The sequence below is a fragment of the Erythranthe guttata genome, chromosome 4 (assembly GCF_056151865.1).
Source record: "Erythranthe guttata isolate IM_541 chromosome 4, IM_541, whole genome shotgun sequence".
Taxonomy (NCBI): Eukaryota; Viridiplantae; Streptophyta; class Magnoliopsida; order Lamiales; family Phrymaceae; genus Erythranthe; species Erythranthe guttata.
This window is the reverse complement of record NC_142536.1, coordinates 12,399,460-12,412,658: the sequence shown is the minus strand read 5'-3', so window position 1 is coordinate 12,412,658 and position 13,199 is coordinate 12,399,460.

Here is a 13,199-nt window from a genome sequence, read left to right as displayed (position 1 = left end):
ATATGCGTTTCCACATACCTAGAGAACATAGTTGTAGGAATCACAAACGATCATAACCTAATACTTCCGATGAGCTAATAAGATTTAATAAATAAAATCTCTCATTCTTAATCAAGAATAATTATCAAGCTATAAAGAAAAACCAAATTGTTGAATTTTTCTTTCCTTCTACCAACAATTAAATTATGTGTAGCCTCTCATAATAGTGCAGTAAGCCGTGTTAGCGGGGAGTGCTATTGTGGGATAAGCTGTAATTTAATTGACATTAGATGGAGATACGGTCATAGATAAAATTCTATAGGACTGTTGTGGTCGGCTAGATTAACTAGGGATTGCATTAGTTTGATATAGTTGGATCTATGACATCTCATATTGGTAGGCTAGACTTGACACACGAAGATTTTGATATTCGCTAGATTAACTTAGGTCATTATCAAGTGTGAGGTAAACAAACTTTAGGGTCACATAGTGATGTGATTGATAGTACTCTACCTTTAGGCTTATGTAATCAGGATAGATTAACTACGGGTTACATTAGCGCTATTGGACCTAAAGCCCATTAAAGAAAAATAAGTTTTCTCGATTGTCTGCTAGAGGGTGGTGGAATCTGATAAAATTAGTGGGAGAACAATTAAAACATAAAAGTCCAAAATTTTAATTGTAACGATTATTAGGAAATAAACTCTAATTATTGTCTTCTTAAAATTTTCTCAGCCACAATGTCCAAACATCCCCTTTCCTCTATCCTCAACCAAAACAAACTCACCGGTCCAAACTATCTGGATTGGCTTCGCAATCTGAAACTTGTGCTCCAAGTCGAGGAGCGTCTCTATGTGCTCAATGAACGCCCCCCGCTACTCTCCATGCGACTGCTACTGCTGACGAGACTGCCACTTTCGAGGCATGGAAGAAGGACGACCTCCATGCGAGGTGCTACATGCTAGCATCCATGGTGCCAGAGCTCGCGAGGAAGTATGAGTCTCACGTGCATGCTTATGATATCAAGCATCATCTTGAAAGCATGTACAGTGAGAATACTAGGGCATCGAGCTACTCAGCTACCAAGGAGTTGATCACCATGAGGCTGCGTGAAGGGGCTTCGGTCCACGAGCACGGTCTCAAGATGATCACTCTCCTTGAGAAGTTGGTGAGCCTTGATGTCACCCTCCCGGCCGAGCTCTCGGTGGATTTGATCCTACTGTCCCTTCCTAGTTCTTATGAATCGTTCATAGTGAACTTCAACATGAACAAGCTCGATCCACCATTGGATGAGTTGTTGAACGTGTTGGTTAGCTATGAGACACGATCAAGAAGGAGAAATATGTTCTCCTAGTTGCTCCTTCTGCGATGAAAGGTTCTTTCCAGAAGAAACGGAAAGAAAAGAGTTTCGGCCCGAGCAAGAAACTTGAGAAGGGCGAGTCGAGCGGAGTGAAGAATGACAAGGTCACCAAGCAAGTTGATGACGCTTGCCATCATTGTGGAAAGAAGGGCCATTGGCGACGCAACTGCAAGGCTTACCTCGATCAGAAACGTTCTGAAAAGGGTACGTATTTAGTTGGAGTTAATTTGTCCGCTAAATCTTCTTCTTGGGTATTGGATACTGGTTGTGGCTCACATCTTTGTAATGATTTGCAGCTCATGACAAGAAGTAGGAGGCTTAATGTGGGTGAGACCTACCTAAGAATGGGCAACGGAGCAAGGGTTGCTGCTGAAGCCATTGGGACGATTTATCTTTCTGTTTTGGAATCTAGTTTTTCCATTGTTTTGAACAATTGTTTATTTGTTCCGTCACTTATTCGAAACCTTATTTCTATTCCTGTTTTGGATAATGAAGGTTTTACTTTTGTTTTTGGAAATTCGATTTGCATTATACAAAAGGATCAAAATATGATTTGTAAGGGATAACTTATAAACAACTTATATGAACTAAATCCAAGTGAAATACCAATTAACGTTATATCAGCAAAACGGAAAGATATAAGTCTTAACCTTGCACAACTTTGGCACGCTCGACTGGGTCATATTTCCTTGAGAAGGATGAACGAATTTGTAAGTGAAGGATTTTTCTCCTTGGAGGACGTGAAATCAGTTCAAACTTGTGTATCCTGCCTTAAAGGAAAAATGACCAAAACTCCCTTCAAAGGGAAGATGGAACGAGCCGAGGGTCTTTTGGATTTGATCCATTCAGACGTGTGTGGTCCACTAAGCGTTAGTGCTAGGGGTGGTTTTAACTACTTCGTTACTTTTACCGACGATTATTCTAGGTATGGTTTCGTGTACTTAATGAAGTATAAGTCTGAAAATTTTGAAAAGTTCAAAGATTTTAGACACCAAGTAGAAAACCAACTCGGTAGACGTATTAAGAAACTACGATCCGATCGTGGTGGCGAATACTTAAATACTGAGTTTATAGATTATCTTAAAGAGAATCCCATTCTGTCTCAATGGACTCCTCCTGGAACTCCTCAACTTAATGGAGTTTCCGAACGTCGGAATCGAACACTGTTAGACATGGTTCGATCTATGATGGGGTTCACCGAGCTACCGGCATACCTGTGGGGCCATGCACTCCTAACTGCCGTGTATTTGCTGAATAGGGTTAATACCAAAGCAGTTAACTCCACGCCTTATGAACTTTGGCACTCCAGGAAACCCACGTTTAAACATATTAGGATATGGGGTTGTCCCGCTTACGTGACGCGGCTAGTGGGAGATAAGTTGGATAGAAAATCCGACTTATGCTATTTTGTGGGGTATCCCGAGGATTCCATGGGATACGAATTCTACTATGTTTCTGAGGCAAAGGTGTTCGTCTCGAGAAATGCCGTGTTCCTTGAAAAGGAATTTCTATCGGATAGAAAGGGCAGTGTAGTTGATCTCGAAGAAGTTCGAGAACCACAATCTGAAGTTCAAGCACAACAATCAGATAATGAACCAATTCAACAAACCACTAATATACCTCCTGAACCGTGGCTGCGTAGATCCGAAAGAGTTCGGAGAGCGCCCGGTAGGTTATTCCTCGTTGATGAAGTTGACCAAGGATGTGATCCTAGAACTTTCAACGAAGCTGTATCAGATACAGACAAGGGATATTGGCTTAATGCCATGAAATCCGAAATGGACTCTGTGTACTCCAACAAGGTATGGACCTTGGTAGATCCACCAGAGGGAATCGTTCCCATAGGCTGCAAGTGGATCTATAAGAAGAAAATTGGAGTAGATGGAAAGGTATCGACCTACAAGGCTAGATTGGTAGCGAAGGGTTATACTCAAAAGCAAGGAGTTGACTATGAGGAAACCTTCTCTCCAGGTGCTATGCTCAAGTCCATTAGGATTTTGCTGGCCATCTCTGCGTGGTATGACTACGAGATATGGCAAATGGATGTGAATACCGCTTTCCTTAATGGGGACATTGAGGAAGAAATTTACATGGCGCAGCCGGAAGGCTTCATATCTTCTGGAGATGAGCAAAAGGTTTGCAAACTCCAGCGATCCATTTATGGATTGAAACAAGCATCCCGTAGTTGGAACAAAAGGTTCGACACAAATATCAAAGAGTTTGAATGTGTGAAAAACCCGGATGAACCTTGTGTCTACAAGAAGGTTAGTGGGAGTGCAGTGACTTTCCTTGTACTTTATGTTGATGACATACTACTCATTGGGAATGATGTAGGGATGTTGCAGTCAACTAAAGTATGGTTATCCACACGTTTCTCGATGAAGGATTTGGGAGAAGCATCCTACGTATTGGGAATACGGATCTATAGAGATAGATCGAGGAGATTGCTTGGCTTGTCCCAATCCATGTACATAGACACCGTTCTTAAACGGTTTAGCATGGAAGAATCCAAGAAGGGATTCTTGCCAATGTCCCATGGGGTTCGTCTCTCGAAATCCATGCGTCCTCAAACGCAAAACGAAATCGAGGAGATGAAAAGGACACCTTATGCATCCGCTATAGGAAGCATAATGTATGGCATGCTCTGTACACGACCTGATATTGCGTATGCTGTGAGCGTCACAAGCAGATATCAGTCCGACCCCGGCCCAGCCCATTGGAAGGCTGTGAAGGACATTCTCAAGTACTTGCGAAGAACTCGAGATTTGTTTTTGGTCTATGGGGATACCGAGTTGAAATTAGAAGGCTTCACGGATTCTAGTTTTCAATCGTACGTGGATGACTCGAAGTCAAACTCGGGGTATATATTCAAAGTCAACGGGGGTGCCGTGTGTTGGAAGAGTTCCAAACAAGGCACGACGGCTGATTCCACCACCGAGGCTGAATATATTGCAGCACCAGATGCTTCAAAGGAAAGGTCATGTATTAGGAAATTCATCCAAGAGTTGGGTGTATTTCCAAACGCTAGCGATCCAGTATAGCTGTATTGCGATAACAACGGAGCCGTAGCGCAAGCTAAGGAACCAAGAGCTCATCAGAAGTCGAAGCACGTGTTGAGAAAATACCATGTGATCCGAGAGATCATAGTGAGAGGTGAAGTGAAGCTAGACAGAGTCACCTCGGAGGACAATATTGCAGATCCCTTCACCAAGCCATTGTCAGGATCAGTCCACGAGAAACATCGAGAGTCGATGGGACTTAGATTTAGGAGTAGTTGGCTTTAGGTCAAGTGGGAGATTGTTAGAGTAGGTGACCAACAAGCCAACTTGTGGCTGTGGTCTTTCTTTTTTTTATTGTAATAAAACAATCGTTTTTCGTTCGTAATAATAAATTATTTCATTTGGCATTCTATATCTCTTATCCCATGCAAGTAGCATAGATATAGTCCTAACGAGTTACTCTATTACTGTGAGTTGATCTAGTAGAATCATGAGATAACTCAGCAATGTAATGTAACTGTTAAACCTTGTTCCTAGTCGATGGGTTACGCCAATAATGAGGATACCGGCCTTTCCCTTTTGAGACTAGCACTTAGTGTATGTGTACTGCGTCTCATCAGTCCTCGGTGTTGTGACATCGGCATACTTGAGTGGGTGCTCATACTAGATGAGTTCACTGAACTCCCTCGCCCTAGCAATCTATAAGTGGTTCTCATTCATCGAGTAATAGGTTTCTAAGATATAGTTGTACACCATCAGTCCTTAAGACCCAGACATCACCGTGACTTCACTAGAGGACCGATTGTATTGTGACCTGTCCCTGAGTCCCACAGCGGACCACTCCAAGGGCCAACGTTCGTGCAATCCGAAATCTAGTGTGAAGTCTGTGCATTGTAGTAGGGGATTCGAGCGCTTGAGTAGTCATGGATATCCTGTGTGTTCTAACGGTTTATAATCCAAGGAATCTCTGGCCAGAGTTGATAGTGGGGTGATTAGGGAAATGTGTTTCCCTAAGTCACACACGAACGGATTTATAATACCTAGAACGTTCGCACGGTCATTGAACTTTATAAGAGGTCTCGGTGAACCAATGCCTCTAGTTCAATCGGGACATGTGCTGCGAAGGGATCGTACTGTACGCTAACTATATCATAAGGTTCTTGCAGGCACTTCACTTGTATCTAGGGAATCATGATGCGTAGTTGCTAGGCGCCAATCTTGATTCGTTGGGCACCGATTTGATCGGCGATTAGGTAAAATGAGTTTTACTTTAATCGGGACTCTTGGGAGAAGTTCATATAAGAACAATGTGTTGTTCGAATCACAAAGAGTGGGAATCATGATACTTTTAATCGGGACGCTTGTCGCCGGTTTTCTCCTCTCTTCTCCTTCGTTTATTCTTTGTTTTTTATTTAACTCGTTTACATCTAGTGCTATAGTTCGAGTGGGTCAAAATATACGAGGTGAAACCTGATTGGAGGAGAGGAAGACCGCTGCCCCGCCGCCGAAGTCGCACGCACCGCCGTTACGCAGCACGCGCCTTTTGCGTGAGTCGCACGCGCCGCCACCGTGTCTGCCACGCGCCGCCGTCTGCCATCTGCTGGACCAGCTTGCTCCAGCCGTGAGTTGCTGCCCCGAGGATTGGTAATTCGCAGCTTGTACGTGTTCGGTTCTAGATTTCGATTCGTCGAAATCCCACGCTTCAAGAGGTAAACCGAAATCTCTCGTAATATATTATAAATTTGGATTTATGATTTACTTCCGAGCATGTTGATGTTGTGAATTAATTGATATCATGATTTATGAAATTGTGTGAACAAGCATGTTTTATATTTTTCGGTTTTACATGTTTTGATAAATATCGATAATTACCATGTGTATGGAGGGTTAAGGTACGTTGACTATGTGATTAGTTTATGCATGTAATCGAAACTAGTTCGATCTAAAAATTTTAAATTCCGCTGCGTATACATGCACGATCCCCAACAAACACGTCACCTCTGTCTCTGCCGACGTGTCACTAGAATCCATTCTCCCTCATCCTCAATAGCAAAATGGGGTTTTCATCCTGTACGACTTGCTCCTCGTGAAATAAAGCCCTTAGCAATTGTGGTTCCAAACTCCCAAATTGAAATGCATAGAATTTATTCGCATGTGACACTTTCCATGCGGGATATGTGTTGCTTGAGAGTGGAGTGACACTTGTAACATTCGAGTTGGCAAAATCTTCAGTATCTAGTATTATGTTTCCATCTCTTGCGAGTCTCATGATCTTTTCTTTGACCACGAAGTATTTTTCTATGGGATGGCCAACAACTCGATGATATTTGCAATACTTTGGGTCATCCATCATTCCTACTTCTTCGGGCCGTTTTGGTGCCGACAAGTCAATCAATTTTCTTGCCAGCAGCTCATCAAAGATATGGGAGACGTCCGATTCAGGAAAAGGGTATTCTTTATTTTGCATTTCCTTCAACGTGGGTCCGATGTTCACCGATTTCGTCGTCTTCGTTCTTCGAAGCAATTTTCAAACCCACTGCTTTTATGGCCATTGACTCATTGGTAGAAGTTTTAGAGAATTTTTCGTTTCTCTTAAAATCCTTTATTTCCCCTTTTTGACCAACTAGTGGGAGTGCACTCTTATGGTTTGCGATGCTCAACTCCATATCATGGGCACGCGTAGCAAATTCTTCAAAATTTCGAGGCTTAATCCCTTGTAAGTTTCGAAAATGAGCAATATACTGGTTGGGGTTCCTCTTTCCGTCGAATTGTTGAAGTTTTGGGGGTTGGTATCCCGCTGGCATCCTCAATGCATTGATCCACTTAGTGTACAACTTTGAGTACATGGGTGAGACTTGAGACGGCCCGCCATATTGCGGTTTGATGGTATTGGCAATCATCTCTTCCAATTGTTGAACAGATAGCATGGCAACAGACATTGAAGAATGAGCAGCGCCTTGCACATAGTCTGGCTTGGGCTGTGTTTCTTCCACTTGCTTTGCTTTCTTTTCACGAAGCGCATAAGATTCGTGCTTCGGGCTAAGCTCCCCAACCTCTGACTGTTCTTATCCATTAATTGAGTGATTTTCATGTCTTTGTCTTCGACTATTTTTTGAAGATTAGCCACTGTTTGGGCCACGTGCGCCAATTGCTCACCCACGGAAGTCGCATCAACCACTATAAACGGCAATGTGGTGAAGGCTTGAGATTTGGAGTCGATCTCTTTCGAGCCTGAGAAAATTGAGATATTTGACGTAGTTATGACATCGATCTTGCCCCCGGTGGATGATAAACCAACATCAGTGGCGATCTCGGCAGCCTTTGGGATCAAATAGTTGTGGTTCTTCTTTGGAGCCATTGGATCGTTGAACAATGAATATGTGCTTCGACGTAGGAAAGGAGATGAGAGGCAAAGTGGCCGCACCGGGCGTGCCAATTTGTTAACCTCAAATTTAAATGTCTGCAAAATAAATTACATGACAAGAAAATATAGGAACAAATAAATGTATTTAATCAAAACGAAATGGGTTACAATCTTTGTTGATTCCTCTGATTCTTCTCCTAGATTTAATCCAAGGGCCGAAGCTTGTTCTTGAATTGAGAGCTTGATTCCTTCCTTGATATGCGAAAGTAGATATGAATATCTAGATATTTATTTGGGGATTCCTAGGTCTTGTGGATATGGTGCCTTGATGAACATGTAGAACCTCCGCGGTTGTTGTTCTTCGTCGTGGCATCAGCTCGAGACTTGAGAGCTTTTGAGTGCTTGATGTACGCCTTGCTTGATATGTGTGTCCTTGTATGTGTATCCCCTTTATAGGCTCTATTAGGGTTTCATGACTTGAAACTTGGGCCGGTGAGGTTGGACACTTGCAACTTCATGTGGACTAGATTTTATAAGCCCGAACAGTTAATCCAAATTAATAAGAATTTAATACTTCTTTTGGGTTAACCCACATAACATATTTGTAAAATAAAAAAATATTATGGACTTTGATAAACATCACAAATTGATTATGGAATTTTATTTGTGATCCAAATTAATAACCAATATGGGATATTAAATTGTAATTTTATACCAATTTTTTTGACAAAATTTCAATGTCAACAGTGTCATACGTCAAATATTTCGGTATCAATTCTTAATTTGACCGAGAATCCATGTCTAAGTACCAATTATGTGCTTTGGAATCAACAATCAAAGTTGCCTAATCTTCAGACTGCACTAGAGCGTTCGAATGTTCTGTAAACTTTCAGTAATTAGAAAAAAAATGATGTACAACTCTTTTTTCGAGATATTAAAAGAGGAAAACAAGACTAAGGTGGAGAAAGATAGCAACGAGGAAGAATAATCTCATCAACATGCTCTTCTTGCTCAAGTAAGAGCAACATTCATCCGACAAACACTACTTGAACTCGGACGAAAATAAATCAACCATTTTGAGTTGAGAAAATACATAAAATCCCTTACGATTACGAAAAATGACATAAGAAATTAAAAATGAGAAATTCCAGTCCAAATATTTCTAAAACATAATAATTGTATCAGACACAAAAAAATTTGAAATATAAAATTTTACAATTACTATCGTTTGGAAAAAGTTAAAGCCACGATAAAAATGAAACAATCGGGAAGAACCTCCATCAGAAAATCATGTTGTCGCCGCAATATGCATAGCCTTGGTAGTGGAGCAGTTTGCCATTTTTCTAGTCACGTTTTAGTTGGTGCCGAGAGTGCGGTAGTTTCCGGTCGTTCTCTGGCGGCGTCAACATAGAGCTCCAAATTAATCAAAGAGTGGCCGTCGTTCCATATTATAAACAATTTTCATTTGTTTCTCATATCGAGAGAGAATGTGGTGAGCGATGGAGGAAAATAACACTGGGGAAACATTTATATGTAAATAAGACTATATAAAAGGTTGCAACTGTCTTTTCATAAATAAAACAAATCATATAATAGAAATATTCGAGCCTGGGACTTTACATCAATAATAAATATCCGCAATGACGTTAAGCTACAAAAATTAGCTTTGATGGAGAATAAACTAATATTTTCATACTTATATGCAGAAAATGTTCCAATTGCAGTACGTGAAAATTGTTACTTATCAAAGAACTCTTAGTTATAAATACAAAAAAAACATAAATAAATTTGTTTAAAATCTAAAGAGATTTAAACAATCTTTGGATGTACCAATAATATATGGAAATACGTTTTAGAGAATATATGGAAACAATTTACGGTAGGTAAAATTAAATATTTTGAAATATAGTAGCCATATTTAGTAAGAGCAAGTTGTTTTATTATACCAATAAAACCACACAACCAAACTTCATTATAAGATTTCAAAATCAATATGGAAATATATGGCAATGTATCTTTTATATTCACCGTTTCAATTTCTCTTCAATGAAATGGATTTTAATAATTATATGTATGATTATGCTCGAAAAATAATTTAAATGCAATACGTAAGAAATTGTACTATTTAAACAAGTAGTTGTTATAATTATGAATAAAATATATATAATCCAATAGTGTATCACTTATACATGGAAACTCTTTATTTTGGTCAACATTAAAAATAATTCAAAATATAGTAGCAACATTCATTATGGCCAAAAAAATTAAGTTGTATCAATAACATCACACATAAAAAATTCGTTATAAAATTTCAAAATCTTAATTAAATCTAGCGTATTTGAATCGAAAATAACCTACATCTAGATTAAAGACAATGTCACTTGAATATATATATAGGGCAAAATGTGAAGTGTGTTGTTCATATCTTTTGTCAAAGCTCATTGAAGGAAGGAACAATTTTCATTTCAAGATTCAAAATGGCAAAGACATTGACATATTTTTTTGCCATAATTATTTGTTGCACTCTAATTTCAGGTATAGATTTGACATGCAACTAGTTTTATATATCTGAGGTTTATTAGAATAAATGCCCAAAAATCTCCATTTTCACTTTTAGTTACATAGAAAATGTATAAATTAATTGGGCATTCTCAACTACTCACCTTGGACTGGGTACAAGAATTCTCAAGTCAACCCTTTTAACATGCTAAGTATAAATTACAATATTGTGTCAAAATAAAAAGTCTATAATATATTATAATTTGACATATATAATACTTCAGATTCTACTAATGGTTTAACCGTAATATTTCTTTCATGTAATATTAGTGTTACAGACCTTCAAATCTAACATTCTCTTAATGCTTATTTTACTTATTGAATTGGTTGAATAATGCAGGTTCATTTGGTGGCACTTGCTCGATAGATTTACACAAGGATCAAAATTGTGATGTTAATAGTCAATTTTCTTGCATTATTAGTTGTGTGTCTTCTGGTTATTCTAATTTGATAAATACAGTTTGTAAATTTGAGAGTGACCATGTTAAGACCTATTGTACTTGCAATTATAATTGTTGAAGAGAGATTAATGAAGGACGACCCAAAATAAGAATGGGAATCCAGGTCATGGAACCATAACACAATGACCTTAATAAAAAGAAATATCAAACTTTATGATTTGATTTTGCGATCCAAATTATGTTGATTTCCTCTCTTTTTTTTTCACATTTATCTATTTGATTCGTCTTTTGAACTTTTAATGTACAAAGAAAAAATCTAATTTGATATCCGATGTTCACCGATTTCGTCGTCTTCGTTCTTCGAAGCAATTTTCAAACCCACTGCTTTTATGGCCATTGACTCCTTGGTAGAAGCTTTAGAGAATTTTTCGTTTCTCTTAAAATCCTTTATTTCCCCTTTTTGACCAACTAGTGGGAGTGCACTCTTATGGTTTGCGATGCTCAACTCCATATCATGGGCACGCGTAGCAAATTCTTCAAAATTTCGAGGCTTAATCCCTTGTAAGATGTAGAGAAGCCCCCAATGCATCCCTTGGATACACATCTCAATTGCTCACACTTCCGATAGCTTATCCTTGCAATTTTGACTTAGTGCACGTCAACGGTTGATGTAATCCACAACCGGTTCATCTTTCCACAATCTCGCATTTGTAAGCTTGATCATACTCATAGTACAACGCGTGCTGTAGAAGCGATTCAAGACTTCATGTTCCATCTCTTCCCGACTATTGATGGACTCGGGTTCCAAATTGACATACCAATAGAAAGCATTTCCCTTGAGTGATCTTACAATTTTTTTCACCAAGAGATTGCCGTTAGTCCCCGCATTGTTGCAAGTTTCGAAAATGAGCAATATACTGCTTGGGGTTCCTCTTTCCGTCGAATTGTTGAAGTTTTGGGGGTTCGTATCCTGCTGGCATCCTCAATGCATTGATCCACTTAGTGTACAGCTTTGAGTACATGGGTGAGACTTGAGACGGCCCGCCATATTGCGGTTTGATGGTATTGGAAATCATCTCTTCCAATTGTTGAACAGCTAGCATGGCAACAGACATTAAAGAATGAGCAGCGCCTTGCACAAAGTCTGGCTTGGGCTGTGTTTCTTCCACTTGCTTTGCTTTCTTTTCACGAAGCGCATAAGATTCGTGCTTCGGGCTAAGCTCCACAACCTCTGACTGTTCTTATCCATTAATTGAGTGATTTTCATGTCTTTGTCTTCGACTATTTTTTGAAGATTAGCCACTGTTTGGGCCACGTGCGCCAATTGCTCACCCACGGAAGTCGCATCAACCACTATAACCGGCAATGTGGTGAAGGCTTGAGATTTGGAGTCGATCTCTTCCGAGCCTGAGAAAATTGAGATATTTGACGTAGTTATGACATCGATCTTGCCCCCGGTGGATGATAAACCAACATCAGTGGCGATCTCGGCAGCCTTTGGGATCAAATAGTTGTGGTTCTTCTTTGGAGCCATTGGATCGTTGAACAAAGAATATGTGCTTCGACATAGGAAAGGAGATGAGAGGCAAAGTGGCCGCACCGGGCGTGCCAATTTGTTAACCTCAAATTCAAATGTCTGCAAAATAAATTACATGACAAGAAAATATAGGAACAAATAAATGTATTTAATCAAAACGAAATGGGTTACAATCTTTGTTGATTCCTCTGATTCTTCTCCTAGATTTAATCCAAGGGCCGAAGTTGTTCTTGAATTGAGAGCTTGATTCCTTCCTTGATATGCAGAAGTAGATATGAATATCTAGAAATTTATTTGGGGATTCCTAGGTCTTATGGATATGGTGCCTTGATGAACATGTAGAACCTCCGCGGTTGTTGTTCTTCGTCGTGGCATTAGCTCGAGACTTGAGAGCTTTTGAGTGCTTGATGTACGCCTTGCTTGATACTTGTGTCCTTGTATGTGTATCCCCTTTATAGGCTCTATTAGGGTTTCATGACTTGAAACTTGGCCTGATGAGGTTGGACACTTGCAACTTCATGTGGACTAGATTTTATAAGCCCAAACAGTTAATCCAAATTAATAAGAATTTAGTACCTCTTTTGGGTTAACCCACATAACATATTTGTAAAATAAAAAAATATTATGGACTTTGATAAACATCACAAATTGATTATGGAATTTTATTTGTGATCCAAATTAATAACCAATATGGGATATTAAATTGTAATTTATCCCAATTTTTTTGACAAAATTTCAATGTCAACAGTGTCATACGTCAAATATTTCGGTATCAATTCTTAATTTGACCGAGAATCCATGTCTAAGTACCAATTATGTGCTTTGGAATCAACAATCAAAGTTGCCTAATCTTCAGACTGCACTAGAGCGTTCGAATGTTCCGTAAACTTTCAGTAATTAGAAAAAAAATGATGTACAACTTATTTTCGAGATATTAAAAGAGGAAAATAAGACTAAGGTGGAGAAAGATAGCAACGAGGAAGAAGAATCTCATCAACAT